At 37.7% G+C, this 27,078-nt stretch overlaps 1 non-coding gene across 1 annotated transcript; it reads left to right on the forward strand.

The window, feature by feature from the left end:
• Positions 1–21,056: 21,056 nt before the first annotated feature.
• LOC127099871 (small nucleolar RNA R71) lies at positions 21,057–21,163 on the forward strand. The gene has a single exon (XR_007794336.1). It is a non-coding gene; the product is annotated as a small nucleolar RNA R71 (small nucleolar RNA).
• Positions 21,164–27,078: the final 5,915 nt, after the last annotated feature.

Here is a 27,078-nt window from a genome sequence, read left to right on the forward strand (position 1 = left end):
AGTTAATCGTCTACAATAGTCGACTAAACAAAACATGTCACGTCTTCGTCTCCATGCAACCTTCGTCTTCGACAAGCTTCCACATGTCCTTCAATAACTGTTTGATCTTATCCATTCACACCTCATTCGACTGCGTAGATAATATCTTGAAAACACTGAATTTCACTAAGTTGCAAAATTTCCCGATCATTGTTTAACCACAATTTCGACCATAATAAAAACTCCTTATCGACCATAATAAAAACTCCTTATCCACAAATCGATTTCGTCGAAATCTTCATGGTCATCACTAACCATTGCGACTTGTCTAACAAAAAAACTATTATCAAATGATATTTATAATATTCTCATAATTTAATACTAATGTCAAAAATCTGAGATAATATATATAAGATAAAGTTTTACGCTCAGTCCAACGAAACAATTATTCCCATGCCAGGTGCGACTTAGCTGGAGTGTGACTTGTGTTTATGAATTGTTGTTTTCTACAATCCTTCGATCTTTATGCCCTCAGGTTTTTAGCAGACATATCAGCAATCCTAACTTATCCCGATGAATTTGATCTTTGAAATTTTATTCTCTTCTTTATCGGGGTTCAATGGGACCTTTTTGAGATTTGTCGTCCTTACTCTCTATACTTGTTGTCCAGCGTGAATGATCCTATCAATAAGAGAAATAAATATGACATTCTATAACAATTTGTAAAAATCACACTAAACTATTAAGCAATAACTGATCAATAATTGATGATAAGATATACAAGTAATAAGGCCTTTTATCATTAAAATCCAAGTCTTATTCTCCTACTTCAAATCACAAAATCAATTTTCCACTAGGAATAATAAGTGAAGGTCGGTTTAGACTTTAGAATGAAAGGCCAGAAGAATTAGTATATAAATTGAAAAAGGTGTGTAGGGACAGTTTAATTGATGCTATTGGATTGGATGCAATACATTCCATGTTTCAATCACCGAAAAGAAACGCAACAAAGAGAATGAGGAGATAGATATGGAAGAAACGAATCTATAAATCATGGTGCATGAAAGCAACTACACGAGACACCAGGTAGTATTATAATATATACTTCATTTCAACTTCTTCTTTTTTCATTTCCTAGCTTATTGCAAGTCAATTTAGTTATCTTTGTTAAATCCGGTTGGCTTTCTTTAAAAGCTATTATTTATGATATTATATAATCATCGAACAATTAATTTAATTAAGTAGAAACTTTTATAATCAGTTGCAGAAGAAAAATTAATAGAATTGGCTTGCAAGTATATACAGGCAGTAAATAATTTAATCAATTTCCGGTTTTTAAAATTCTAAATTACAATATTAATAAAAAGATTTAAATAATTTTTTGATTTCGATAAGTTAGCGTGTTTTTGTTTTTCATCTCTGTTTTTTTTAGATAAAATATTTATATATTAAATTTCATTTGATTTTAACCTGTAAAATTAAAATAAAAAAATACAGGAATTAAAAACCTATATATATATATATATATATATATATATATATATATATATATATATATATATATATATATATATATATATATATATATATATATATATATATATATATATATATATATATATATAATTTTAGAATGTTAAAATCCTTATAGTTTTAGTCTTTAAAGTTAAAATCTGCAAAAAAAAATTATAGAAAAATTTGTTATTCTTTACGATGGTACGAGGTGGAGCAACATGGTTAGCACTAAAACGCACAAGTCAGTTCTAGATTCAAAATGAGTATAATGAAACTCGAGATTAAAGATTGGACTTTTCTTTTAGCATGTGCATTGTTTTTATACTTTGGACCGAGTATAGTGAATTTGAGATGCATTGGGCATTGGTTAATTGGGTCTTTGGCCAGTCTAGAACAATTGTCCTCGAGGCTTTGTCAGACACTGAAGGAGCCATTGGAAGCCTTAAGTATCATTGATCGACATTTATGTCGTGGTCTGATGCAGAATGGAACTAAAACGTATGAGATTAGTTTTGAAAAAGTTATGTGGAACAAGCGCATTTAATGTGGTTTCATCATTGAAACATTATGTCACCATTTTCTGACATGTGCAGTGACGTGATCAACTAGGGTTTAACGCAATTTACAAAATACTTGAATACACTCGAGTTTGCGTGTCTCCATGAATTAAAATCAGACAGTTGATCTCATGATTTCTTTCCATAGTTGGTATTGATATTTTAGTTGTCGTTGCTTATAAATAGATTGAGTTGAGTATTTGGAAGTTTTTGCACCCTTTAGCTTTCAAGGTTATAGTTACTTCGAAGTCGTCCAATTGTGTCGAAATATGTAGATGCAAAGGTGGCGAGAACTTCTTCGACTCTAAGCACTGAGGCAACCATAAGCGATGTTAACATTATGGTCGACAATCCTTTGGAGTGGTTGGTCCTTCTAGTGTCAGGGAAGAAGAAAGGATATGAAGTTCTTTTGATAGTTGCATGGTCCATTCCATGAATTCTTGTTTACAATAATAAGACTTCGACTGCCTTTTTCTAAATTTGAGGTAGTCGTCCTGAAACATTTACATTTTGCTCCTTCCTGGCTTTATCCGGGGTCATGGGCATACATAACGGTCCTCCAACAATGGGCCAAACACACATCTTGAAAGCCCTCACTTAGCTTTTTTTTATCTTTTCCATCCGAGGCATACTTTCTTGGACAACTTTCGTAATCAGAGTTTATTTACTTTCATCCAGTCAACCATTTGTTCGACCCATTTACTCTATACTGAGGCGACTTCCTATGACACTTTTTATTGGTGAAGCCCCTCACAATCTAAACTCATTATGTTTATTGGCTCCATTTTAGCAGGATTGCTTACTCCTACTCTACCAAACGAGTTTCTCTTTCTCTAGATGAGGTGACTATGAAGAAGGAATTGCAATCCTAGTTTTAAGGGCTTGGATATGAGAATGATTTTGGTCCTTGTGGGGTGCATTCTACTAATGTGAGAAAAAGGTGAAATGATACTCATGTTATCTTAAGTGTAGATAGCCAAGAGGAGAGGAGGGAGATTTTTTGTGAGGGAAGAGTCTTCGTGCTATTTTTAAACACGTGTGAATGCGTTTTGCAGATAGCATGAATAAAATAAGCAAGTTGAATATGTTCTATGACCTTGTAGATGTTCAAGGTATTCAGGTTATGGTGAATACTGGGATTTCCTCCTCTGCCCCCACTCCTCTAGCGACCACTACTCCCTCTCCGACTCCTTATCCTACACCGACTGTAGAAGCTTTTGCTTCTGTACGCGAGGTGGATCATCTTTTGGACATTGCAACCAGTTTGATGGTGGAGGAACCAACCTCACCTCCGGTTTCTACAAAGAAGGCTTCGGATGAGGAACAATAATCCCCTCGGGACGAGGGTTCTCTAAAAGGAACTCGGGTCGCTGAGCGCAATGCTTCTGGGGAGGTAACTCCATTAATAAAGATACTAGACATCTTCTCTTCCCATCTTCCATGCACTTCTAAGGAGGTTGCTACTATTGTTTTGGTGTCAGATTTATCCTTCATCCAAAATCTCCATGAGGGGGATAAGATGGCACTGACTTCTCAGCTTGTTCACAACATGTTCAAAGCTGGTAACATTTGTTCTCTTGTCTCTGCAAGACGAGGTGATGTCTTTTCCCCGGGTAATCCTTCCAAATAAATGTATACTTGGATATGGAAAGCCAAAGCTTTGGAATTGAGGTGTCTTAATCTCTAAAGTTATCAACTCTTTGGAAGAGGCTGCAAAGATACATAGTTCTCCTTCTGTTCTGGCAGCTCGCGTGACCAATCTTGGGAATTCCCTCGAGGATGGGGAGAAGTGGTATAAGGTTGCTTCTGACTTTGTTAAGGAGAAGACTCGTTAGGTGGAGGAGCATAAAAAATTCTTCCTTCAAGAGAAAGGGGCCCATGAGGAGGCCTTGAAAGCCCTCATAAATGAGGTGGACAGTATGAAGCTAGCGCTTCGTGACTCTCTTTAGCGAACTATGCGGGATATGTTCAGAGTCCGCGAGCGAGTTGTGGAATAGGCGAGGAAGTTCTACGCTGATGTTGTAATTTTTGCTTAGACGCTTGACCTATTCCAGTATGATTTAGAAGCATACACTTTATTTTTCTTTCCTTATATTCCTTTTTATTTCCTACAATACTTCCCATGCTTTTGTGCCTTTGAGTGTAATGATTTTTGATATTTAATGGAATATTTTACCTTGATACCTCAAGTATTATCCACTTTAGAGATTTGCACCTGTCTTTTCTTTATCATTATCATTGTTTAAAAATTATTGAAACTCTGGGGCTTGGTCATTTACCCTATGAAATCTTTATACTTTATAGTTTAGGTCAGATCGCCAGCATTCATCGGCTACGATGGAGTGTCTGTTTTAGGCCTAAGAGCCTCAATTATTTGCTTTACAAAGTAAATAATGTACTTGATTGTAAATAAATGACAAATGTGCCTCTGGAATTTTCCTACTTTCTCAAATTGGTGCATTGAAAAATGTTAGCTTCCATTTTTTGTTGTTAAATTTGTTCGTTGTATTTAAAGCTCGTTGTAGTAGTATACAGATTTGTATGTTGCGTTTAGTGAATTTCATGCCTTCCCTAGGGAGAGGTATGGGATCAGCTAAGTCATCGTCATGTAGTCGTACTTTGTATCATGCTCCACGTCACGGGGACCGTTCCCCGAACAAGGGTAGGATCCTCCTCCCTCCTCCACTTATGCCAATGGATTGGATAGATCTGGTAGGGGGTACGTCATCTACCCAAAAATGCGTTTAATATGCCTCAAATGAGGAGTCATATGAGGTGTGCGTTTGAGTCATATCAAAATCACATAAGTACGTTAAACCTGTATCGGATACACATTCATGAAAGTGGTGCATTTAAGCTATATCATAATAGCATATATGCGTTAAGTATGTATCAGATATGCAATCATGCAGGAGGTGCTTTTAAGCCGCATTAGAATCTCATAAATGCATTAAGTATGTATCGGATACACGATCAGACATAGAGTGTACTTGAGTCGTATCGAAATCACAAAGATGTGTTAAGTCCATATCAGATACACACATCTGAGTTTGTTCGATGGTGTTGTGAAGTGAACATGATTTTTGTAGAACTCGTGGGAATCAAAAGTCGATTCCCACAGACAATGTCACTAATCAGTTTAAAAACCAGAAGTAGATGCTCATAAATCAAAAATAGAGATGGTGGGTAACTGGTGATCTTGAACGGTGGCTCTGGTCTCCTTTACAATGATGCGGAGTTGACCTGTATGGTTTGCACTCCAACATCCAAATTAATTCAAGATTCAAGATAAGTATAATGAAAGTGGAGATCAAAGATTGTATCGAACATTTTTTTTACTTTTCTACTTCTTGCTGTTTACTTCTTTCTTCTGAATATTATTCATTCTGATGCTAACAACTTTGAGATCAGATTTTAAATTTTCTTTTTTCATAAGGCAAAAAGAATTAACATACATAATTCAACCCCCTTCTTGTGTATTTTTCTCACCTTCAGTTGGCATCATAGCACAGTATGTGTTAAACACTTAATAGTGGTACATAAAAGGTCCCAAGGAAAAATACATCTTCCATTGTGTCTAATGATCCTGAAATAACTAGTCCTTATGGTGGTACTTCTCGTGGTAATAATAACCATGATCAAAGTACATATGATAAAGACAATTATATTGCTAGACCACCAACATTCAGTGGTAACTCTACTGAGTTTGATTGGTGGAAAAGCAAAATATACACCCATATCATAGGGCTTGATGATGAGTTATGGGATATTCTTGAAGATGAAATCAACTTTGAAGTTGATGGAGTAGTTATGGTGACTTATAGAAAGAATCTCACACCTGCTCAAAAAAAGGTTTATAGAAAGCATCATAAAGTGAGGGGTATTTTGGTGGAATCTCTATCCCACTCAGAGTACATAAAGATCACTGAAAAATAAACTGCCAAAACCATCTTTGAATCTTTATGTTCCACTTATAAAGGGAATCAACAAGTCAAAGAAGCTAAGGCAAATCTATTGGTTCAACAATATGAAATGTTCAAAATGGAAAATGATGAGAGTATTGAAACCATGTTTTTGAGGTTTCAAATATTGTGTTTGTGCTTCATATTCTAAATAAATGTTACACCACCTAGGAGTCTTCCTGTCAGATACAAACCAAATGGGACAACTATTAAGGAAGCAAAAGACCTGAACAATATCAGTCTTGAAAGTCATGAGTTATAACTCAATGGATATGAAGAACCAATCAAGAAATCAACGTCTTTGGCTTTGAAATCTATTGGGAGGTCTAAGAAATATTCTCAGACTTGGGAGCACAAAGAAGCCACTCATGATGAAGCTTTTGATGAAGATTATGATGATGATGAAACGACATTCATCATAAAAAGATTTCAGTATCTTGCCAACAAAAACAGGAGGTTATCTGGTAAAAGATATGGTTTCAAAGGATTAAGCTCTTGAGAAAACAAGGACGATCAAAAAGTTTGCTTCAACTTTCAGAAGCCTGATTATTTCATTGATGATTGTCCCGATCTTCAGAAGGAAAAAGCCAAAAAGGAAAACTTCCAGAAGAATAAATTCATAAGTAAATTCAAGAAAAGTCTCAAGGAAACATGGGATGAATTTTATAACAAAGAAGAAGCTGACAAGAGTAAAGAAGAAGCCAACCTAGCTTTGATTGCTTCAACATTCTTAGATGTAGAATCAGAAGTTGGTTCTAACTCAGATTCAGAGGATACATGAGAGGTATTTCCTAAACTCTCTAAATTTGATTTAATTACTATATGTCAAGATCTTATGGATAAATGTCAACAAAAAGCCAAACATATGAACATTATAAAGAAGCAATATGGTCTTATAAGAGATGAACTAAACTTCTCTAAAGATAAGATTGAAAAACTTGAAAAGATCTGATTACTTTAATAAAAGACATGTATGACAAACCTCTTGATAAGTACGAAGTATCTCTTCAAGAGTTTGTCATATATGGCTTTAATAGAACCAAACTTGCATCCATGATCTATGGTGTAAGTAGAAGCAAAGCAGAGGGTATTAGTTATCTTTAAAAACCTTCTAATCCAAAGACTAAAATCTTGATGAAACCATCATATCCTTCTTCTTCAAGCTCTACTAAAAAAGGGTTGAACTCTCATTTTGTGTCTGCTAGTAAAGCAAAGGGTTCAAACCAAATAGAACCTATAACTGAAGAATCAGAGGTTCTGAAAAATTAGAACCTGAGATACCAAGATCAAAGGTCTTGATAAAATCAGAACTATTGACTCTAAAGTGAAAGGTTCTAAAAGAATCAGAATCTGAAACATCAAAATCAAAGGTTCTGAAGAAGTTAGAACCTAAGATATCATGTTACAGGGTTCTAAAAGCTCCAGAATCAAAGAGTATGAGTCATTCAAGACAACAAACTTCAAAATATAAAGTCTTGAATAATCCAAAGCCTTATTACAAAGCTAAGGCCCAAAATAATAGAAGGCCCGTCATAACTAACACTAGAGGGCCCATAAAAGTATGGGTACCAAAGAATGAGATTGCAGATATGCTGGAAAAAAAAGCAACAATCTTTGTTCCAGGATAGTGGTTGCTTACAACTTACAATAAGAAAAAGCCTATATTCTAAATCCTAACTCTAAACTAGGAAATAAATATGGAATCTAGAAGAAACTAGTAAGGCAAGATTACTGGTATTGAAAGACTGGTGATGTTCAATCAAAAGTTGACGCTTTAAATTCTTAATCCATCTCTGAAGTTTATAAAGTTGATATGGTGTATGAAAAGAATCCTAATGGTTTTCAGAAGGGCATTGTTGGAATAATGCAATTTCACAAGAACTATCATAGACCAAAAGCTTCTCAAGAAAAGCTTGGAGAAAAATATCAAAATCCAGTTAAAACTTTTTTTATATCTGAAGTCTCTCCAGAAGCTGGTAAATCAAAAGTTAAAACTCCTTTAGAAGTTGTATAGAGGTATGACTGGATCTTAATCTATTTAAACAACTTATAGACCTAATGCTTTGTTGGTAGATTATCAGATTTGTGGAAACATTTTCTTTTATTACTGCTATTTGTTTAACAAATAAATCCAATTCAACATTCTAGAACCAAGCACATTGATTTAAAACTTCATTTTTTTATAGAATTGTGCTTGCTTCTGATTCTGAATACATTGTCAAATTTAGATGTTCATCAGAAGTAGCTTCAGCCAGAGTCTAGGAAATTGCCTATATTGAAAACTGGCTTATGAAATACTTCACACTCTGAGACTCGGGAGTGGATTATTTTCTTTAGATAGAATTTTTATGGAAAACATTTTTGTCTTCTTTTGACACATGTCCCACTTAAAATTCGACATGTTTGATAATCATCTTGCATGTGTAGTAGTTGTTTAAGTAATGGGTATTGATGTGAAAAACTCTTTAATTATGTGTTATCAACTTCTTTGTCATTAACGTTGTTAATTACTTTTTGTTTCTATTAAAACTGTAATCAGCATTTAAACTCTTTTTCTTTAAATCACTTCATGACTTATCTCTTCACACATTTACCTTCACTCTCTCCTACACTTTTTGTTTTTTTGAAAAACCTTTGAAAAATCCTAAACTTGTTCATGGCATCCTCTTCTTCTCGTCAAATTCCTCTTAATGATGATTATGGTGCAAGTATTAAGATCAAACCTAGATCTTATCACTTAGAGAAGAAGATCTGAAACTAATCATTGAGCAACTAGTGGATTCAAGAGTTTTTATGCAAATGGGTATCCTCTGAATGATCCTTTTGAAAATCAAGGCTAGATGAACTGGTTTGACATTCTAAATGGTCCAACATATCCTCTTCTTGTCAAGGAATTTTGGGTTAGCATTGAAGTGTATGATGATTTTGCTGCGTTGGCTGAAGAAAGAAATGTTGTGTTAAATGACAAGAGTCTGAAAGGGAAATCAAGGGTTGAAACAGGTTTAAAGGAGTTTAAATGCACTAAAATTAGGTATGCAATTATTGGTATTGATATTGCAATCACCCAAGACAATATTGCCCAGCTAATTGGTGTTGAGAATACTGGTATTGTGAAACACAACTCAATGGATGGAACAAAGTTTTCCTCTGAGATCAAATAAAATCTTTTTAAGAATCAAAATGATTATAAAAAGGTGAAGAATCTGCATCTTCAACTCAGAATCCTCTTCAAGATTATCATAAGTAGCTTGGTTCCTGGAGAAGGCAGTTCTGATCAGATTTTATGGGATACTAAACACTTTCGATGGTTTATGATCAATGATCAGCCATTGAATCTCTCTGCTTACATCTTTCATCATCTTTGTAAGTCAATCAGGTATCTCAGAAGCACAATAAAAAGAGTGTTCCTTATGCTAGGTTACTCTCTGAGCTCTTTTATCAGTGCAAACTGATTGATGTTTGGGAATAGTTAAATGCTACTCCAGACCTAGAAGTCTTCTACGGTAATATTCTCTCAACAATTGTTCTGGGAAACATGAAGGTCATCAAGAAAAAAAAAGTTGACATGATTCCAAACCCTATCAAAATAAGAAAAGATGACAGTAGAGTATACATAGACAATGATCGCTGTGATTCGTAAGTGCACGAATAGCGTCAAAGTAATATAAAAGAATATCGATCCCACAGAGACCAATCGTCAATCTATCGAATACTATCGTTACAGTGTTTATCTAAGGCGGTATAAAAGAGATATTTGGTTTGTAAAATAACGGTAAATAATAAATGCAGGTAAAGACAGGTCGAATGTAATTCACGTCAGTTAAGCGATGTTTCGATTGTCTAAATAGAACTACTTATGAGGCAATATTTTCTACTCTTGAAAAGAATCCATTTAAAGGGAACTGTTGCTTCCGCGTATTTAGAACCGAGTTTACCCTTAAATTAAGGCTTTTTATTGTCACATATAAAAGGTGCGCAGAATGCTAAAATAGTAAACCTATTTTTAGGAAATGAGACTCATAGACTTAGTTGAAAAGTGATTTTGATTTGGAAAGTTTACCTAAGGAGTTTACTGATTTTAAACCTATCAACGCGTCCGAAAACAGTTTCAAAAATAGCTTTTCCTTAAAGTGATAAAGATTCCTAGTTACTATGTCAGGGTGCTTTCGCATTCCTCGAATAATTAAAACTAACCAAGTTTGTTTTAGAAAACTTAAGTTAAAAATCAAAACAGCCTTTAAAGTATTTCTATAGATTTCAATATGTGAAACATTACTTTAACCGTGATCCTTACATTCTAACCTTTAAAAGATTTAGCCAGACATGGTAATGCAAACAGACATAACGGTGTTAATCATAATGAAAAGTTTGTTTTAGAATGTGAGGCGTAGAGAGCGAGTAAAGTGCGGGAAATAAATAAAGTAAAGCGAGTGCGGGAAAGTAAATAAAGTAAAAGTGATGCGGGAAATAAATAAAATAAAAGCGATGCGGGAAATAAATAAAGTAAAAGCGATGCGAGAAATAAATTAAATAAAAGCGATGCGGGAAAGTAAATAAAGTAAAAGCGATGCGGGAAATAAATTAATAAAGCGATAAATAAGAACCTGCTCCAAACGGAAGCTTTGATTATGATACAAAAATAAACCTCCGACTCCTGAAGCTAAAGACGACAGCAACTCGAAGTGACCCAACTCAATCTCATAATGGTGCGATAACCCCCCGATGTGACGGATTATCGCTATTACAAATGAAAATTATATGCTTAGTGTTGTAAAACTAAGTTGGATGCTAGAAAACGAAATGAAATGAGCTATTTATAGAGATTCTCAGCAGTTTGTAAAGACCATGGTGCCCTCCAACTTCCCTTTAGTGGGCTTTAGTGGGAACGTGATTTCCAAAGATGGCGCCCGCCATCCCTTCATGGCACCCGCCATGTGTGTAAATGGGGTGAATCATGGGAACATGGCGGTTACCTCCTGGTTTACGGCTGGTGACTCATGGCTTCTCCTATAGCGGCTGCCATGTGCAACGCCATGTGTGTAATTTTGCCGAAAAACCCTAATTTTAGGTCTTTTTGCTTCTTTTCTTCCAAAAGTGTCAGAAAGTGCTAAATATCTGAAAATAAGAGAAAAGAGGGCATAATACAAATAAAATAAAGATAAAGTCCTAATAAACATGTGAAATTCGAGTCAAAAATACGGTGTAATTCGAGTCAAAAATAAAATAAAGATAAACTCTCCCACACTTAAACCTTTGCTTGTCCTCAAGCAAAACTCTTTATAGTTTATGCAAGAAAATCAGTATCAACTAGAGTTCATTCGAGGCAAAAAGACTTACGAGTTCATTAAAGGAATGTATCGATAGGTACTAACGTGTCGAACTAAGGGTATTGTAGTGACACTTCCCCCAATTGCGTTGTAGGCTTCGTTTCTATACAAATCAATCCTTATTATCCCACCATACCTAAGGCTTCTTTTTGTTTTCCTAAGGTCCTTTTCATTCAAGTGCAATCACATTAAGCCCGTTATCTATACATACTCATATTAAAGTGACTGGTTAGTGATTATGATCTTAAGCATGGGGCTCTGGTACATAAGTTGGTGTAACCCTCTTATTTAACCCAATTTGCGGTCGTGGGGGATTGGATCATAATCCACCCTACCAAGTTCAGCACCAGATACCTATGAACTGACAAGCAAATAGGTTTTTTATTTTATTTTTCTAAGCATGGGGCTCCGGTACATAAGTTGGTGTAACCCCTTTATTCGACCCAATTTGCAGTTGTGGGGGATTGGATTGTGATCCACCCTACCAAGTTCAGTACCAGATACCTCTGAACCAACAAACAAATACGCTTATTATTATTAATTTTTTATTTTTCTCCTGCATGTTCCGCATATGTTTTTATTTTTGCTGGGTTAAATGACCGTGTGAGAGTCACCTAGCCCGGATTTTCATGCGGTTTGGGAACAAAGTAGGGATTTCTGTGATCATTCACTTATTTTCATCGGTCCCTTACGTAGAGCATGCTTAAGCCGGAGCTGACTGCTAGGATAAACTACTTAAGGACCTATTTGGAACAAAAACTAGGGCTATAACATCTGGGGTATCAGGATCGACTCTTATACTCATGAAGCCTAAGGTGTTAAGACAATACCGATTTTTGAAAAAGTTTTCCCAAGTCTTTTACATCCTATTAGAAACCTGTCCTGTAGCCTGAATGTTCAAGATGTACTGTTTTCTTGGCTAAATTTTTTTGGTAAGGTTAAAGAAATGGGGGAAATAAGAATACACTTACACAGATGACTCGTCAGACACATGTTATTTTATTGAAAGGGAAAAAACAAGCAACTAAAATAAACAAAACATACTAAAAGTAAAGGAAAGCGATAAAAAGCAATAAAAGTAAAGGAAAGCAATAAAAATAAAGGAAAGATGAAAAGCGATAAAATCTCCTCCCACACTTAAACCAAACATTGTCCTCAATGTTTCGATGTGAGATAGGGTAGGAGTAACCTGGACGAGAGAGAGAGAGAGAGAGAGAGAGAGAGAGAGAGAGAGAGAGAGAGAGAGAGAGAGAGATCTAGGGGTGAGCACCGGTACCGTCACCGTCCTGGTCAGGATGCCTGGGTCGACGACGTCTGGATCGAGTACTAAGTCCTTCCTGCAGCTGGCGAGAGCGACCTAGGAGAGCTCCTTGGTTGGCCTCGATGAGAGCGAAGTGACGCTCATTAGACTGTTGCATACGTTGCTGCTCATTGGTGATCGCAAGTAAAGACTCGGTGACAGTCCGATGTGCTCGCTCACTACGCTGCTGGGAAGCTACCATAAAACTCATATTGTCTGACAGTTGTTGGTTTATGGTGTTCAGGAGGGTGTCACGCCTTTCCTCACGAGCCATGTGCTCGCGCCACATCTCCTCGGTGATGTAGAAACCGGGAGTGGTACCTGCAAAAGGGTTAGAGGAAGAAGGTGCGGTGTATGCAGGTGATGCATCAAGAATATCATGAGCTGGCGACTGGTCGCGCCGGTCATACTCATCATCGGCTACTTGCCCTTCGTCCATAGGAACGTTAGGTGGCACATGACCGGTAAATGGTGGAGTATCAAGATCGTATGTCCAATTCCTCGCATGTCGCACATCCGTATGCTGAGAGCAAGGTAGGATAACGCTGGATACAACTGTACCATGTATCATAAGATAGAAACCACCTTCTCGCCGCACCTTGCATAATTTCATATCTTTCAAAAACTTCAAGTTAATGGTGCGGTGAGGGATGGGTTCCAAGGTCGCTAACTCAATGTGTAGATTCAACGCTCTAGCGATGAAGGTAATTAAACCACTGAAAGAGATGGTTCCTCCTTTCTTAAGGATGGCAGACATATGGGCCAACATGAAAGGAACAGGATTGATCCTGCGATTAGTAAGGCACCCCTGTAAAAATAGCAATTCTAGGGCATTTACTTTGTTAGAATTTTCCCGGCTAAATATAGTACATGCCAAAAGGTATCTAAAAATACGTATGGCCGGGTTATGGATGTTAGAAGCCAAAATTCCCTCAAAGGAAGTGACATTCACATTAGATAATCGGTTCCAAAAAGTAAATGCCTCGATTGCCCATTCGGAATCTAAGGGCGTCTCACAAATAGCACCATCACCATAAGGCATTCCGAGCAATCCCGCTAAAGCATCGGTAGTGTACTCGTATTCTACATTAAACATCCTAAAATAAACGGTACCTACCGTGCTAGCAGTGCCGGGATGGACAGTGTAGATCAGGGAACTTAAAAATTCCCTAGTGAGCCTATCGTAGGTGGTCGCTTTGCTAGCAAAAATATCGTGTAATCCTAAATTGTCTAGCATGTGGAATATATTATGATATATGCCTAGAGTGTATAAACAGTCTTCGTCGACATACCTGGTAGAGAGGATCTTCCGAGTTTGCAATCCTTGCAAAATCTTGTTTTGTCGCTCACCGCGCTTTCCTTGACGAAGAGTGATGTCATTAAACTCCATTCCGGCCATTAATGAAGGTTGTTGAGAAAAATTTGTAAATATAGAAAAGAAAGGAAAAAATGGAATTTAATCGATTTTTGGTGGAGGGTTGGAGAAGTGAAGATGGAAAATTGTTGGTTTGTAGTGAAAGTGAGAAAATTGGAAATTCTTATGAATTTGGTAGAGTTTGGAGAAGAAGAGAATAGGTTTTGAAGGGTTGAAGAAGGTATTAATAGTGGAAAAGGTAAATCTGACTGTTACGTCATGGCGCCCGCCATGGAGCTCATGGCGCCCGCCATCTCTTCGGAAATGGTTTGGGCCGGCTATGTTGTTTTGCTTCTTGGGCCTTAGTCCTTCTCGTCTTCATTTTCGTAGTGGGGGGTGTATATAGGTATCCACGAATGCTGTTTATTTTTTTTATTTTTTTATTTTAAGCTTGATAAAATAAAATAAAATAAAACAAAAATAAAAATAAAACAAAATAAAGCAAAACAAAATTAAATTAAACAAAACAAAATAATACAAAATAAAATAATGGACATAAAAAACCATAATAATTATAATATATATATATATATATATATATATATATATATATATATATATATATATATATATATATATATATATATATATATATATATAATATATATATATATATATATATATATATATATATATATATATATATATATACACACACACACACACACGTGTGAGAAGAGTCAATAATAATTCACGAGTCCTAAAATCTTAGGAAATAAAGCAAGCATAATGTCATAGGAAATGATAGAAATAGGCATGAATAATAAATACGAGAACAGAAATAGGGAAATTCAAACGGTATTTCTCGGTCCATGATGGAATCAACGCTCGGGATATAGTGGAGTTTCTTCGACCTCGTAGCCTCGAATCTCTGCGATCTGGCGTCGGAGATCGGCGATCTCGTCATGCAGCATATCAGTCTCGGTGTCGTGAGAGGCAACTGCTACCTTGACCTGCAGGGCAACATCAGCAAACTCCTGGCGAAGCTCGGCTATCTCCATGCGAAGCCTAACCAATTCGGATTGCATGCTTGGAGTATGGAGATTAGGATTGTTGGTACAAACTTTAATTTTGATCGGTGCAATCTTCGGCGCATCTACAGTCTCTCCCTACCCTTCTATGGCGTAGACCCAATTGGCCTGATCAATGACACAAGTCACCTAAGGGTCAGGTAAAGTGAAGTAGTGAATGGTCTCACCCTTAATTAATAGTCTGTATTGATCCGGATGGAAAGAGGATCTCCTCATCAGACCACGGTCCAGGCAAAAATCAACATCCATCAAGGTGTAGCTGCAATAAGGTGTCAGGTGAGACAGTCTCCTATCGAGTCCCAAGGCTGAGGCTATGTGGGTCACAGTGCTTCCGACATGAATGGGGCTCGCAGCAGAGCGAGCAGTAAGGTGTAAGCTCTTGATCAAGAAAGCTCCATAGTCTACAGGGCGTGACTGAGTAGTGCAGTACATGAAGAAGATCTCTTCGGCACTCACATGCGCATCAGGGTCACTCTTCCCCGGGAAGGTGTGGGCAATGATCATCTAGAAGTATCGGAAAGCAGGGTTGTGAATTATTTTGGAGATCTGGGTTGAGGGGTCAGAACTACTTCCATATATGATATCGCTCCAGAACATCTCGACGTCTCGGCTCAAAAAGTAGCTCATGGGGAGCTCGGACGAAGCATCATAGGCAGTCTAGAAACCAAGCAAGTCGCCGAAACGCTTGTGGTTGAAGGTATATTCTACCCCAAACAATCTGAAGTTAATGTATCATCCATCGCTGGTGTGACCAACATAAGGCTCGTAGACAAGCGAGGTCAGGAACTCCAAAGTCAGGTTCCAGTAAGTCACGTGCATAGCGTCTGTATATTCGTCCCATTGTAACTAATTGCATAAGTGCCTGACACTAAGCTCAATGCCCAATGCCTCCATGCAACTCGAGTCGGGATATCTAGTAGGCATCATCGCATGTTGTGAAAGCATGTTGTAATGCTGCTCTTGGACTGGGTCACGGAAGATTACTGGCATGGTGTCAATATTCTCCATTACTGAAAAGTTAGATTAGAAATAGAGGACACCTGAAATCACAAATATTATAACTAGTATTCTCCACATAGATATACATACATATAAAACAAATAAATATAAACTAAAAAAAAGTAAAGGAAAAGAAGTCATGGGTTGCCTCTCATGCAGTGCTTGTTTAACGTCGTTAGCTTGATGATTCGAACTTTATATGTTAGAGGTAGGAACTAGAGGGTCGGTCAGAGTCTGGTCATGACATTCTGTGGGTATGTCACCTCCTTGGTATGGCTTCAATCTTTGTCCGTTTACCACGAATGGATTGCATGAGTTGTTTCAGATTTCGACTGCTCCAGATTTCAGGATTTTGGACACCTCAAAGGGGCCTGTCCATCTCGAATGCAGCTTACCTGGAAAAAGACGTAATCTCGAATTGAAGAGAAGAACAGAGTCTCCGATATTGAATTCCTTTTTCACGATCCTCTTGTCGTGCCAAGCTTTGGTTCTCTCCTTGTATATAACGGCATTTTCGTAAGCATTCTGGCGAAGTTCCTTCAATTTGTGAATATCAAGGACTCGTTTCTTGCCAGATGCTAAGTAATCCAAGTTTAGGGTCTTGATGGCCCAATATGCCTTGTGCTTGAGTTCAAAAGGTAAGTTGAATGACTTCCCGTAGACCAACTGGTACGGTGTAGTTCCAATGGGGGTCTTGTAAGCAGTTCTGTAAGCCCACGGTGCTTCTGTTAGCTTTTCAGACCAATCTTTTCTAGATATTGATACAATTTTCTCCAAGATCTACTTAATCTCTCTGTTGGATACTTCCACTTGACCATTAGTCTGGGGGTGATATGGTGTTTCTACTCTGTGTTTCACTCCATATTTCCTTAGGAGCTTGTTAAATATTCTGGATATAAAATGTGATCCACCATTGCTTATGACAAGTCGTGGAACTCCAAATTTGGGAAAGATATTGTTCTTGAACATCTTGATGACAACTCTTGTGTCGTTAGTGGGTGCGGCTATAACTTCTATCCACTTGGACACATAGTCAACTGCTACCAAAATGTACTTGTTTCCCAATGAAGATGGAAAAGGTCCCATGAAATCTATACCCCAAACGTCAAATAGTTCTACTTCTTGAATGTTCTTCAAAGGCATTTCATCACGTCTTAAGATGTTTCAAGCGCGCTGGCCCGGTCACATCGGACAATATAAGCATGGACATCACGCCATAATGTCGGCCAATAAAGACCAGCTTGAAGGATCTTAGCGTATGTCTTAGATGTGCTTGAATGTCCACCATAAGGTGAAGAATGACAATGTTCCATGATGTTTCTGACTTCTTCTTCCGGGACATAACGTCGAAGTATGTTATCAGTCCCTCTTTTGAAAAGGAGTGGTTCGTCCTAATAGAAGTGTCTTATATCCTTAAAAAACTTCTTCTTCTGTTGATAGTTTAGGTCAGGTGGTATGATATCAGTGGCTAGATAGTTCACGAAATCAGCGTACCATGGTACTTTGCTAATTTCTAAAATCGTCCCAAGGTTGTCTCTATCAGGTTCAAGGGGAGTGGTATCTATCTTAGCTACTAGTCTGTCATAAGTGAAGTCATCATTTATGGGTAAATGATCTGGCTTTAAATGCTCTAATCTGGAAAGATGGTCAGCAACTACGTTTTCTGTTCCTTTTTTGTCTCTAATGTCTAAATCGAATTCTTATAGCAAAAGGATCCACCTGAGTAATCTAGGTTTTGCATCCTTTTTGCTCAGAAGGTAACAGATAGCTGCATGGTCTGTATAGACTATAATCTTAGATTTCGTACAAGATAAGACCTAAATTTATCGATTGCAAAGACTACAGCTAAAAGTTCCTTCTAAGTTGTTGTATAATTTAATTGAGCGGCGTCTAGGGTTCTACTAGCGTAATATATTGCGTGTAGTTTCTTATCTTTTCTCTTCCCTAAAACAACTCCTATAGCGAAATAGCTAGCATCACCCATTATTTCGAAGGGTTTAGTCCAATCTGAGGTTTGTAGAATGGGTGCTGAGATTAGTGCTTGTTTTAACTGGTTAAAGGCTTTGATGCATTTCTCATCGAAAATGAATTCGATGTCTTTCATCGGAAGGCCGGTCAAGGGTTTTGTTATTTTAGAGAAGTCTTTTATAAAGCGTCGGTAGAAACCGGCGTGTCCAAGGAAACTACGGATTTCTCTAACTCTCTTAGGAGGTTTAAGGTTTTCTATAACTTCTATTTTTGCTTTATCGACCTCAATGCCTCTTTCAGATATTATGTGTCCTAACACTATGCCTTCTTTGACCATAAAGTGGCACTTCTCCCAGTTTAATACTAGGTTGACTTCTACGCATCTCTCTAGGATTTTCTCAAGGTTAATAAGGCAGTCTTCAAAGTCTAATCCACACACTGAGAAGTCATCCATGAATATTTCCATATTCCGTTGAGATAATCTGCGAAGATTGACATCATACAACGTTGGAAAGTAGCTGGAACATTACACAGTCCAAACGGAATTCGTCTGTAAGCAAACGTTCCGTAGGGATAGGTAAAGGTTGTTTTCTCTTGATCCTCGGGGTGTATGGGTATTTGAAAAAATCCAGAATATCCATCAAGATAACAAAAGTAAGAGTGTCTGGCAAGACGCTCCAGCATTTGATCCATGAATGGAAGGGGGAAATGGTATTTCCTAGTTGCCTTATTGAGCTTCCTATAATCTATGCACATACGCCATCCGCCTTCTATGCATTTAGCGACATGCTCTCCCTTTTCGTTTTGCACAACTGTGATACCTCCCTTCTTGGGTACCACATGTACAGGACTTACCCATTTACTATCAGAGATCTGATAGATTATACCAGCTTCCAGTAGTTTAAGGACTTCCTTCTTCAGTACCTCGCTCATCACAGGGTTAATTCGCCTCTGATGTTCTCTGGAAGGTTTTGAATCCTCCTCTAGTGAGATCCGGTGCATGCACACGGATGGGCTAATACCTTTTAAATCAGAGATGTTGTACCCTAAGGCAGAGGGGTATTTTCTTAAAACGTTCAAGAGTCGATTCGTCTCATCTTGGTTTAAGGTGGCACTAACTATTACTGGTCGGTTCATTTCTTCATCCAGGAACTCATATCTTAGGTTCTTGGGTAGTTCCTTAAGTTCTTGGGCTGGTTTTTGAGAATTAGGTGAAGGGTCTGGGTAAGATCCAGACATTCGTTAGTGAGAGGTTCTGTTTCCTCAAACTCGTCATCCTTTTCATTCGGGTTTGAAAATGGTTCGACCTTAGGTTCTCCCTGATCAAATTCTCTTATGTACTCATCTATGATATTGATCGCATAACATGCGTCTTCTATAATTGGTGCCATCAGGAATTTCGAAAGAATGAACTCGATCTTTTCGTCCCCTACTTCGAAGGTTAATTCCCCTCTTTTGACATCTATTATAGCTCCGGCTGTTGATAAGAATGGTCTACCTAAAAGAATAGGGATATCTTCGTCTTCTTTGATATCCATGACCATAAAGTCTGTTGGGATATAAAGTTGACCGATCCTAACCGGGATGTCTTCTAAAATGCCTACAGGATACTCAACAGACCTATCGGCTAATTGAAGAGACATCTTAGTTGGTTGCAATTCTCCTAGGTTTAATCTCTTACATACAGCTAAGGGCATTAAACTTACACTAGCGCCTAAGTCTAGGAAAGCTTTGTCGATCATATGGTTTCCCAATTTGCAAGGTATAGAAAAACTACCAGGGTCTTTCTCCTTCTTTGCAAGTTTATCCTCAGAAATGAAGTTGCATTCCAAGGGTTTTGGATCGTCGATCCTACGCTTGTTGGTTAACATGTCTTTGAGAAATTTGGCATAATACAAAATTTGGGTGATAGCTTCTATGAAAGGTATCTCTACATGAAGCTTTTCTATCACTTTTATAAATTTTTGATATTGGTTATTGACTTTGGTTTGTTTAAGTCTTTGTGGATATGGGATTGGTGGTTTGTACGGGGGCGGTGGTTTGTAAGTTTTCTCCTTGGCTTCACCTTCTTGGTTGGTTTGTTTCTCAGGTTCCTCTAGTTCCTCTTCTTGGTTGGTAGGCACGTTCTCTTTAGAAGATTTGGACTCACTCATTGTTGGGTTCTGAGGCCCTTCGTAAGCGGTTCCAGTTCGTAATGAGATAGCATTAGCTTGCCCTCGGGTTCGGTTGAGGTTGTCCAGGAAATTGGCCTCCAGGTGTAGTTTGTGGGGCTTGGTTTTGTGCTACCTGTGAGATCTGGGTTTCAAGCATCTTGTTGTGAGTGATTATCTGATCAACCTTGGTTCCTAATTGCGTTATAAGTTTGTTTAGGTGAATGTTTTGGTTTAGGAATTCTTTATTTTGCTGAGTATGGCCCGATATAAAGCTTTCCATGATCTTCTCAAGGTTAGACTCTTGGGGAACAACTTGCATAGGTTGGTTTGGTTTTTGGGCTTGATAACCTTGCGGTCTCTGAGGTGCATTATTTTGGATAGGGTTCTGGTTTCTATAAGAGAAATTTGGGTGATTCTTCTATCCAGGGTTATAAGTGTTTGAAAATGGGTTCCCTTGGGCGTAATTCACTTGGTCGGTATTCAGTTCGTTTAAAAGGTTACACTCCGCCGATTCGTATCCTTTAGATCCACAGAGTTCGCACTCTGTGTGGACTACTGCTACGGTATTAGTGTTTGTAGACATATGTTCGATCCTAAGGGCTAAAGCACCCATTTTTGCCTGCATCATGTCTAGAGAGCTTACCTCATGTATTCCACCTTGGGTATCCTTTTTCTCTATTGATGCTCGTTCAGTTCCCCATTGATAATGGTTTTGGGTCATATCCTCAATTAGGTCACAAGCTTCTGGATAAGGTTTGTTCATCAGCGCGCCACCTGCGGTAGCGTCGATGCTCATCTTGGTATTATAATGGAGTCCATTGTAAAAGGTGTGAATGATCAGCCATTGCTCTAGGCCATGGTGTGGGCAGACTCTCAATAGCTCTTTATATCTCTCCCAAGCTTCGAAAAGCGATTCTCCTTGGTTTTGAGCAAATCTAGTTATTTGGTTTCGAAGAACAGCAGTCTTACTATGGGGGAAAATCTAGCAAGGAATACTCTCATAAGGTCTTCCTAGATAGTTATTGAATTAACTGGAAGTGAATCTAGCCATGAACGTGCTCTATCCCTGAGGGAGAAAGGAAATAATCTTAAACGGATCGCATCAGGTGAAGCGCCGTTAGATTTAAAGGTGTTGGCTAGTTGGATAAAAACTTTTAAATGTTGATTCGAGTTCTCAGTAGCGAGACCCGCGTATTGGTTTTGTTGTACTAATTGCAACAAAGACGGTTTTAGTTCGAAGTTGTTAGCAAGTATAAGGGGGTTTACTATACTCGAACTAGGTTCCTCATCAGAGGGTTGGGAGAATTCCTTAAGAGGTTGCCTATCGCGATTCTCGGCCATAACTTTCTTAATTCCGATGAGTAAGAGGCGTGTACGAGTATAACGTTCGGGTTCCGCTAAAGGATCTACTAAATTTCTGGTACTACGGGTTCCTCGCATTTACCGGATAAAAATGCCTTAGTCTATATGGTGTAACAACAGGGTACGAAATTTGACGAAGTTGGTCCCCGGTAACGGTGCAAAAAACTTGATCGCTGTGATTCGCAAGTGCATGAATAACGTCAAAGTAATATAAAAGAATATCAATCCCACAGAGACCAATCGTCAATCTATCGAATACTATCGTTACGGTGTTTATCTAAGGCGGTATAAAAGAGATATTTGGTTTGTAAAATAACGGTAAATAATAAATGCAGGTAAAGACAGGTCGAATGTAATTCACATCAGTTAAGCGATGTTTTTATTGTCTAAATAGAACTACTTATGAGGCAAAATTTTCTACTCTTGAAAAGAATCCATTTAACGGGAATTGTCGCTTTCGCGTATTCAGAACCGAGTTTACCCTTAAATTAAGGCCTTTTATTGTCACATATAAAAGGTTCGCAGAACGCTAAAGTAGTAAACCTATTTTTAAGAAATGAGACTCATGGACTTAGTTGAAAAGTGATTTTGATTTGGAAAGTTTACCTAAGGATTTTACTGATTTTAAACCTATCAACGCGTCCGAAAACAGTTTCAAAAATAGCTTTTCCTTAAAGTGATAAAGATTCCTAGTTACTATGCCAGGGTGCTTTCGCACTCCTCGAGTAATTAAAACTAACCAAGTTTGTTTTAGAAAACTTAAGTTAAAAATCAAAACAGCCTTTAAAGTATTTCTACAGATTTCAATATGTGAAACAATACTTTAACCGCGATCCTTACATTCTAACCTTTAAAATATTTAGCCAGACATGGTAACGCAAACAGACATAACGGTGTTAATCATAATGAAAAGTTTGTGTTAGAATGTGAGGCGTAGAGAGCGAGTAAAGTGCGGGAAATAAATAAAGTAAAGCGAGTGCGGGAAAGTAAATAAAGTAAAAGCGATGCGGGAAATAAATAAAATAAAAGCTATGCGGGAAATAAATAAAGTAAAACCGATGCGGGAAATAAATATAATAAAAGCGATGCAGGAAAGTAAATAAAATAAAAGCGATGCGGGAAATAAATAAATAAAGCGATAAATAAGAATCTGCTCCAAACGGAAGCTTTGATTCTGATACAAAAATAAACCTCCGACTCCTGAAGCTAAAGACGACAATAACTCGAAGTGACCCAACTCAATCTCACAATGGTGCGATAACCCCCCGATGTGAAGGATTATCATTATTACAAATGAAAACTATATGCTTAGTGTTGTAAAACTAAGTTGGATGCTAGAAAACGAAATGAAATGAGCTATTTATTAAGATTCTCAGTAGTTTGTAAAGACCAGGGTGCCCTCCAACTTCCCTTTAGTGGGCTTTAGTGGGAACGTCATTTCCAAAGATGGCGCCCGCCATGTGTGTAAATGGGCTGAATCATGGGAACGAGGCGGTTACCTCCTGGTTGAGGGTTGGTGACTCATGGCTTCTCCTATAGCGGCCGCGATGTGTGTAATTTCGCCGAAAAACCCTAATTTTAGGTCTTTTTGCTTCGTTTCTTCCAAAAGTGTCCGAAAGTGCTAAATATCTAAAAACAAGAGAAAAGAGGGCATAATACAAATAAAATAAAGATAAAGTCCTAATAAACATGTGAAATTCGAGTAAAAAATACGGTGTAATTCGGTACGATCAGACAACTCCTATGTTTACTCCAGAAGATAGTCCTGAACTTATCGGACTATACTTTTTTAATGTCAAGAAAGATACTAGGATAACTCTGACTATGAAAGATATTCCAGATAGAGCTCATGATGTTAACAATAGAAAAGGGAAGAAGACGCAATCTACTTCAGAAAAAGAACTTGTCACTTAGAAGCCTGCTAAGAAGAAGCTTCTAAGTGATGCTCAAAAGGCCTTATAGAAGGAAGTTGAGGAGTTAGTTTGTTCAAATGAGATTATGCCTACTAAAACTAGAACTTGTCACTCATAAGCCTGCTAAAAAGAAGCTTCTAGGTCAAAATTTTATGAATGAAAAAGCTCTTGAACCTGCTCTAAAAAAGAAGAAGCTAAGGAAAGTAATTTTTCAAGTTGAAAAAGATGACGTTAAGGAAGAAGAAGTGCGTCTAAAGAGAAAATCTAGACAACATGTGGACACTTTTATGTCATCTGCTGTCATAGCCAGTGCCCGAATTTTTGTAGTTGCGTCTGTGGAAAATGCTGGAGAAGTCACTCAACACACATATTTTGTGTTGAGGGAGCAGCTGGGCTCAAACCCTTCTTTAATGACTAGTGCACATGAAGTTTTTAAGCTCGCTCAAGATTTTGCATCTAAAGCTTATAATAAGGTGTCTTCTAATATTGTTGCTTATGAGGTGGTCCCAGAATCTAGTATAACTAATGTTGATGCTAGAAAGGGATGTGTTGATGGAGACTTGATTGTTAAGGATCATACTATCGAAGAAGGATTCTCTACTGAAAAGCCTATAACTGTTGAAGCTACTTCATGTGACTCTCTTAACCTTTTGTTTAATTCAACTCCGAACTCTTCTTCATTAATTAGGAAATCCTCAACCCCTTAATCCTTGGAATCCTCTGAACAAACACCTTCCCCTTTTCTTCAAATAACCTAGCTATCATAACACACCAACCTTCAATTTTCCCCACTCAACCCACAACCATCCTAGAATTAATTGACCTAAATCATTTTCAAAAAATTCATAAACATCTCACTATGATAAAAACTCTCATAAAGCATCTATCTAATGAATTACCCGATGACCAATCCACTCAAACACCTATGTTGGTTTCACCTCTGTGAGCTTACATGGCGGACCCCTTCCCTCCTATAGTCCTTCAGAACAACTAACTCAGAGTCAACCTGTTGTTGAGTCTGAATATGTTGTATCTGATAAACCTCAACTAGAGATTGAACTTGAACCCCAGTCTGAACCTCACCCTTTATCTCCAGTCCGAGATACTGCTACTGTGGCAGAAGTTGGAACAAATCAATTCTCTAGGACTAGAGATACCCCTCTCATTTAGCAGCCTTCCCCACCCCTCATTTTCACTCACCTTCACCTGTTTCTAACCTTAAGCAAAACACTCCAATACCAATCCTTTCCCAAACATAAGAGTTTAGAAATGGATTTTACTTCAAGGTCAGAGATCTTGTCCTAAATAGGCATGCCTTCACGGATTCTGTAGCCTATGTTGCAAGATGGGACGCTTTCATATCCTCTGTTGACTCTGTCATACATAATATGAGAATTTTTTCATCAGAAGTTGTTGCTTCATCTAGTCAGAGGAAGACTCAGCTTGAGGTAATATTATCTTCTGTTACTAGTTCTCAAGTTCAGACGGGCAAACAAATTAAAGATATGAGCTCTCAAATTTCCAACCTTGCAACTCATCAAGAATTAGTGGATGCTCAACTAAGTTCCGTGGTTGTTAAGAAATAGGAAGTGGTTTCTGATCTAAAGTCTATCCTGGAGCTTCTGAAGGAACCCTAAGCTTAGGATTTAAAACCTGTCTTGTTTCTTATCCTTGATAACGAGAAATCGTATCGTGTTTTTTGGCTCATTTCACATGATATCCGTTTATGTTTTTATGCATTTTATCGTCTTTTACTTCCATTTTATTTGTTTTGCAGTTGTTATCCGATATCATTGAAGTTTTGGAAGCCTCGTGGAAAAGGAGCGAAATAGGAGTTAGAAAGGAGCAAAAGAGTCAATTTTATGCATTTTGTCTGAACGGCGTTCGCCATCCAGAAGATGGCGTTCGCCATTCCCCTAATGGTGTTCACCATTATCACGCAGTAACAGAACTGCGCTAGTGGGCAGTTATGGACCGTTTTTTATCCTCTATTTTCCCTTCATTCTCCATGCACGATCCAAGGGAGTTATCAGGTCTCAAAACCTCTATAAATAGGATTGTGGGAGAGTTTGGAAGGTATCCAAGTTGTGTGGAAGCTCTACCAAATCGAGTTTTTAGAATTAAGCATAAATTACCTGTAAAAGTGACAATAACTCACATCGAGGGATTGTCACACCTGTTCTAGTTTTGTTCTGTTTTCATATTCATTGTAATCTTTGATCAAAGAACAAGTCTGCCGTTATTTTATTTTTAAGTTAATTCAAGTTCAAGTTCAAGTTAATTGCAGTTTTATTTTAAGCAATTTCAGGTTCTTTTTACTGCTTTTGATATTTGCATGTCTTACGGTTTCAATTACATGTATGCCATGTTGCTCTTAATTTTGAATGTTTTAATTATGTTGTTCCCAAATAATATCATGCTTTGGTAATTTATTATGAATCAGGCGTATGAGGACAGTCGTTATCGACGGGACTCGGTAGAAATAATAGGTATGGATTTATGATTTAACTATATTATGACTTTAATTTCCAATTGTATGTTTTACTGTTTTGGCACGAGAGTGTGAGATAAGTTAAGGTTCAATCCGATAGCACGAGAGTGTGAGGAAGGAACCAGATAGTGGAAACTAGGCATCGATCCTAAAAACAACGAGAGTGCTTTAGGCATTGTTTAGGATCTCCTTTACTTTCAAAATGCGCTTTCTAATTAGAACGGGCGAGCGAGAGAAAAATTTTATGGTTATGAGGTGTGATCTTTGTCGATAGTGCGAGAGTGTAAGACGGGCTCTTTAAGTCGGTATTTTCGACATAACGCAATAGAATCATATTTAGTGCCCAATTCTACCTAATCCCATAGGTATGTGGAATCCATATTTCAGACTCGTTTGTTATCATAACTTTTAAACCGTTAGAAATTAGTAGTTTCGTTTCCGTTCCTACCCTTATAATCTTTAGCCTTAGCTTTGCACTGCAACAATAGATAGCATTAGTTTGACCATCAGTCCATGTGGGTTCGATAATCTTTTAAAACTACATGATAGGTTGTGCACTTGCAGTTATAATCCGACAGACACACCCATCGCTCTTCAAGTTTTTGGCGCCGTTGTTGGGGACTAATTTAGTCAATATTGTGACTCCGTTGTTGCACCGTATAGACTAAGGCACTCTCTTTTCTATTACTATGTATCACCCAAATTTTCTCTACGATTACCACTCCCAGTATTTTTAGGAATCGCAAGATTTCCATAAATCTGACCTCGAAATATTAATGGAGGATTTCATTGCGACGCAAACTTGCTCTAGGATAGAATATATGATGGAACACTTTGTGGCTACACAAACTCTTTAGAATGAAGAGTTTAGAAAACAAAGTCTATATACAAATGAGACCCTTAGGCAGTTGAACATTGTGGTCCAGTTCCTCGCCACTCATAGCGAGGCATTGGAGACTCAAATCTCCCTGCTTGCACAACACCTTTAGGACCCTTTCCTGAGAAACATACGGATGTTGTAATAACCACCAGCGAAAAATCGATCGAAAATCCTAAGGAGAGTGATAATGAGGAGGGTTCAAGTGAGAAAAGAGTAGAGATTGAGAA

The sequence above is a fragment of the Lathyrus oleraceus genome, chromosome 6, assembly GCF_024323335.1.
Source record: "Lathyrus oleraceus cultivar Zhongwan6 chromosome 6, CAAS_Psat_ZW6_1.0, whole genome shotgun sequence".
Taxonomy (NCBI): domain Eukaryota; kingdom Viridiplantae; phylum Streptophyta; class Magnoliopsida; order Fabales; family Fabaceae; genus Lathyrus; species Lathyrus oleraceus.